Genomic DNA, 6000 nt, shown 5'->3' on the forward strand with positions numbered 1-6000 from the left:
CTATTTTTCTGACATTTCACATTCTTAAAAGAAAGTGGTGATCCTAACTGACCTAAGACAATGATTTTCTACGAGGATTAAATGCATCCCCGGCTTGCAAGCATCCCCCTTTTTCCTCGCATTATAGCCAAACAGTTCTATTTTTGTTTCATCAGACCAGAGGATATTTCCCAAAAAGTATGATCTTTATCCCCATGTGCAGTTGCAAACCGTGGTCTGGCTTGTTTATGGCGGTTTTGGAGCACTTCCTTGCTGAGCGCTCTTTCAGGTTATGTCGATATAGGACTTGTTTTACTGTGGATATACGTGTAGATACTTTTGTACCTGTTTTCTCCAGCATCTTCACAAGGTCCTTTGCTGTTGTTATGGGATTGATTTGCACGAAGTACCAAAGTACGTTCATCTCTAGGAGACTGAACACGTCTCCTTCCTGAGCGGTATGACTGTTGCGTGGTCCCATGGTGTTTATACTTGCATACTATTGTTTGTACAGATGAACGTGTTGCCTTCAGGTGTTTGGAAATGGCTCCCAAGGATGAACCAGACTTGTGGAGGTCTACAATTTTTTTCTGAGGTCTTGGCTGATTTCTTTTGATTTTCCCATGATGTCAAGCAAAGAGGCACTGAGTTTGAAGGTTGGCCTTGAAATACATCCACAGGTACACCTCCAATTGACACAAATTATGTCAATTAGCCTATCAGAAGCTTCTAAAGCCATGACAACATTTTCTGGAATTTTCCAAGCTGTTGAAAGGCAGTCAACTTAGTGTATGTAAACTTCTGACCCACTGGAATTTTAATGCAGTGAATTATAAGTGAAATAATCTGTCTGTAAACAATTGTTGGAAAAATTACTGTGTCACGCACACGGTAGATGTCCTTACCGACTTGCCAAACTATAGTTTGTTAACAAGACATTTGTGGAGTGGTTTAAACAACTTTTAATGAGTTTAACCTAAGTGTATATATTCTTCCGACTTCAACTCCCAGTCATTTATTGGGTAAATCACCAACGTTTTGGCATCACTGTGCCTTCTTCAGTGTGATGTCATTAATGCTTGAACCAGGTAATGTAGACAAACAGTCAATTACTGCAACTAATGACAATAGTGAGGGGTGTGTTTTAATTATTATGTTAAATAGAATGAATTGAGTGAAACTGTTAAAAAAACTATAATTAATGGCATAATGGCCATTAATGAATATATCAGGCTATTGTTATCATATGGAAATATAATTGAATATTGTGCATAATATTTGCATCAACATACATTATTGTTGAATTCAATTTAGCATATTTAACTGTTTCCTATTTAATTTAATGTATTTTGTTATATGTAATCTTTTGGTTCAACCATAATACATAATTAGCGTCATGAACAGGGGGAACATATTAGCTGTACACTGATAAGCTGTAGAAAGAATATATCAATGTATAAGACTTGTTCATAAAAGAGAGAATTGTTCATAAGGGCCTGAGATCAAAGTCAATATTCAGACCACTAGGGGTCAATGTTTTTAGATAGGATATCCAGTCAGCCTCCCTATGTAGTAGGATCTGTATGTTACCTCCTCTCCTTGGTAGAGCAACATGCTCAATGCATATGTTTTTGAGGGAGGAGATTGGATGGTTAGCTTCAACAAAGTGAGCTGCTACTGGTTAGTCAATGTTCTTACACCTGATTGAGCTGTGGTGTTCAGCTATGCGTTGTTTTAATTGTCTTTTTGTTTGTCCTACATAGGCTTTCCCACATGAATGGGTGATGAGATAGATTACTCACTTGGTCTTGCATGAGATGATCCCCCTAACAGGGATTTTTCGACCTGTGTGTGGTTTTCTGAAGAAGGATGTTTTTATAGTGCTATTGCACTGTGCACATGAGCCACATTTGTAGATCCCATTTGGAGTGGGTTTCAAGAGTGTCTGAGTGGGCTCAGGGGGTATGTCAAATCTCACCAAGCTATCGCCAATATTCCGACCACATGTATTTTCTACAATGTAGAATAATAATGAAGACATCAAAACTATGAAATAACACATTTGGAATAATGTAGTAACCAAAAAAAGTTTCATTTGAGATTCTTCAAAGTAGCCACCCTTTGCCTTGATGACAGCTTTCCACACTGTTGGCATTCTCTCAACCAGCTTCATGATATAGTCACCTTGAATGCATTTAAATGAATAGGTGTGTGTCACGGCCTGTTCTGTTTCAAGCACTTTTTCATCAAGCACTATGATGAAACTGGCTCTCGTGAGCACCGCCACAGGAAAGGAAGTTACCTCTGCTACTGAGGATATGTTCATTAGAGAGTTACCAGCGTCAGTAATTGCAAGCAAAATAAATGCTTCACAGAGTTTAAGTAACAGACACATCTCAACATCAACTGTTCTGAGGAGACTGTGTGAATCAGGCCTTCATGGTCGAATTGCTGCAAAGAAACCACTACTAAAAGGCACTAATAACAAGAAGATACTTGCTTGGGTCCAGAAACACAAGAAAGAGACATTAGACTGGTAGGAATCTGTCCGTTGGGCTGATGATTCCAATTTTGAGATTTTTGGTTCCAACCGCCGTGTCTTTGTGAGATGCAGAGTAGGTGAACGGATGATCTCTGCATGTGTGGTTCCCACCGTTAAGCATGGAGGAGGAGGTGTAATGGTGTGGGGGTGGTTTTCTGGGGATACTGTCTGTGAATTATTTAGAATTCAAGGCACACTTAACCAGCAAGGCTACCACAGACTTCTGCAGCGATACGCCATCCCATCTGGTTTGCGCTTAGTGGGACTGTCATTTGTTTTTCAACAGGACAATGACCCAACACACCTCCAGATTGTGTAAGGGCTATTTGACCAAGGAGAGTGATGGAGTACTGCATCAGATGACCTGGTCTACACAATCACCTGACCTCAACCCAATTGAGATGGTTTGGGATGAGTTGGACCGCAGAGTGAAGGTAAAGCAACCAGCAAGTGCTCAGCATATGCGGGAACTCCTTCAAGACTGTTGGAAAAGCATTCCAGTGAAGCTGGTTGAGAGAATGCCAAGAGTGTGCAAAGCTGTCACCAAGGCAAAGGGTGGCTACTTTGAATAATCTAAAATATAAAATATATTTTGATTTGTTTAACACTTTTTTGCTTACTATTCTATTCTATTTGTGTTATTTCATAGGTTTGATGTCTTCACTATTATTCTACAATGTAGAAAATAGTAAAAATAAAGAAAAGCCCTTGAATCAGTAGGCGTTGCTAAACTTTTGACTGGTACTGTATGTATTTTTACTTAGTTGACAATGTAATGTATAGGCTTACTGATACTCTTAGTTCCTTGTGCTCATTTCTTTTGTCTCAAATGGCTCACTGTGAATCAATGTGTCCATATGGCAGAGGCTTGTGCACAAGCATTAGTGTAATTTAACTTTTAGATGTATAATTTACATTTCTTTCTTTTTTTAACCACATGACAATGATTTTGAGAAACACAAACGTTATTATTGAAATGAAACTGTTCCTAGAAAATGCGCATATGAAACTCATAACTGACACGTAGATCGGTTGTAATGGTAAATCAAATCAACTGTAAGCTTCCCCAAACTTGAAATTCACATCCAGGAAAAAAGCGCTCACCTCGATCCAGGGCCAACGGGTGGAAAGCACCACTCGCTGGGCCGCACCCAGCACTGTGTTTCTTGCTAGACTATTATGCCTGCGAGCCCAGGGGAAAATAATATTAGTAGGCAAAGGAATATCGTCAAATCCAAACCCAACCTTCATGTTCCCTTTGTGACGCACGGATGTTCCAAACTCCGTTTTAGATGAGACTGACCTTATGATCCTATAAGTGCGGGTTCAGAGTCAAGGCGGGTATGGGTCAAAACCGGGAGGACTAGAAACCAACAGAGAAGAGGAAAAAGCAGGAGCACAGAGTAACACGCTGGTTGATTTGACAAAGCACGATGAACTGGCACAGACAGGCAGAAAACACAGGTATAAATACCCATGGGGATAATGGGGAAGATGGGTGACACCTGGATAGGGTGGAGACAAGCACAAGGACAGGTGAAACAGATCAGGGTGTGACAGTACCCCCCCCCCCCCCCCCCCCCCCCCCCCTCTCTCTCTAGGGCTGGGTCCAGGATGTCTCTAGCGAGGACCCTGAACTTCTCCACCGGGCCATAACCCTCCCAGTCAACCAGGTACTGGAAATCCCTGCCCTACGGTCGAACACTCAGGAGGCGTCTCACCGTGTATGCTGGATGGTCATCGATGACACGGGGGGGTAGGCCTGGAAACAGAAGACAAAGGACTGTGAGACACGGGTTTAATCCTAGACACATGGAACGTAGGGTGAATACGGAGGGTACGGGGTAACAAAAGACAAACAGCTGTGGAACTAAGGACTCTAGAGATGGGGAAAGGGCCAATGAGACAAGGGAAAAGTTTGCGAGACTCTACCCGAAGGGGCAGGTCCCGTGTGGATAGTCATACCCTCTGCCCAATGCGATAGCGAGGAGCTGGAGTCCGGCAGCGGTCTGCTCGTCGACGATACCTGGAGTTGGTCTTAAGAAGCGCCGCCCAAGCTCTTCTCCAGGTACACTGACAGCGGCAGAATAACATATTGGCCGAGGGTATGTTGACTTCCTGCTCTTGTTCTGGGAAGAGCGGAGGCTCATACCACATGGAGCACTCGAAAGGGTGGCCGAACAGGGAAGAATGTTCCGGGCAAACTCCACCCAGACCAGTTGTCGGCTCCAGGTAGTGGGGTTGGTTGAGACGAGGCATCTTAAGGTTGTTGAAGACGTGCTGCACCATGAGCTGGGCCATTTCTTTGGCAGAGGATAGTTTGGGGAGAGGGATGAAATGGGCGGCTTTGGAAAACCGATCCACTACCGTCAGAATGACGGTGTTGCCATCAGACGAAGGGAGCCTAATGACAAAGTCCAGGAAGATATGGGACCAGGGACAATGAGGGACAGGTAGTGGCTGAAGGAGGCTGAAAGGGGCTTTGCCATGGAGTCTTATTCTGAGCACAAACTGTGCATGCGGCGACGAAGGCAGAGGCGTCAGGAACCATTGTGGCACACCAGAAACATTGCCGGAGGAAGGACAGGGTTCGACAGGAACCCAGATGACAGATAAGCCTGGAGGAATGACCCGGGACCGGACTGAATTAGGGGCAAACAACCGGTTAGCCGGGCCCCCTCCAGGGGTAGGCTGGGAACGTTGTGCCTTGCAGACCAGGGTCCCAATACCCAAGCCAACAGCAGCCACAAGGCATGAGGTAGGGAGGATGGTCCCGGAGTCAGAGGATTTGGCAGCAATACTGTACAGGTGAGAGAGGGCATCAGGTTTAACATTCTTGGAACCTGGGCGATAGGAAATGGGGAAGTTGAACCTTGTGAATAACAGAGCTCACCGGGCCTGCCTGAAGTTATGGTGCTTGGCTGTGCGGAGATCATCCAAATTCTTGTGGTCGGTCCAAACCAAAAACAGATGTTCTGCTCCCTCCAGCCAGTGTCTCCACTTCTCCAGTGCCATCTTGACCGCCAGGAGTTCTCGGTTACCAGCGTCATTGTTTCTTACTGCAGAGTTGAGACGATGGGACAGGAAGGCACAGGGATGAAGCTTTTGGTCCTGGACGGATCGCTGGAACAGGATAGCCCCCATTCCAACATGAGAAGCTTCAACCTCAACCACAAACTAACGGGGGCTGTAGTGAACTGATGCTTTAGGTCCACAAAGGCTCTGTCAACCGCTGGGAACCATGTGAACGGTACCTTGGGAGAGGTGAGTGCCGAGAGGGGGACTGCCAGGGTGCTGTAGCCTTGAATGAAACGCCGGTAGAAATTGGCAAACCCCAGGAAACTTTGCAGCTGCACCCTGGATGTAGGCTGGGGCCAATCCACTACTGCTTTCACCTTTTCCGGGTTCGTCTGAATACTTCCTTCCGTGATGACATATCCCAGAAAGGATAGGATAGAACGGTGGAGCTCGCACTTCTC

This window comes from Oncorhynchus mykiss, chromosome 24 (genome assembly GCF_057628025.1).
Source record: "Oncorhynchus mykiss isolate SJ-2025 chromosome 24, ASM5762802v1, whole genome shotgun sequence".
NCBI classification, from domain to species: Eukaryota; Metazoa; Chordata; class Actinopteri; order Salmoniformes; family Salmonidae; genus Oncorhynchus; species Oncorhynchus mykiss.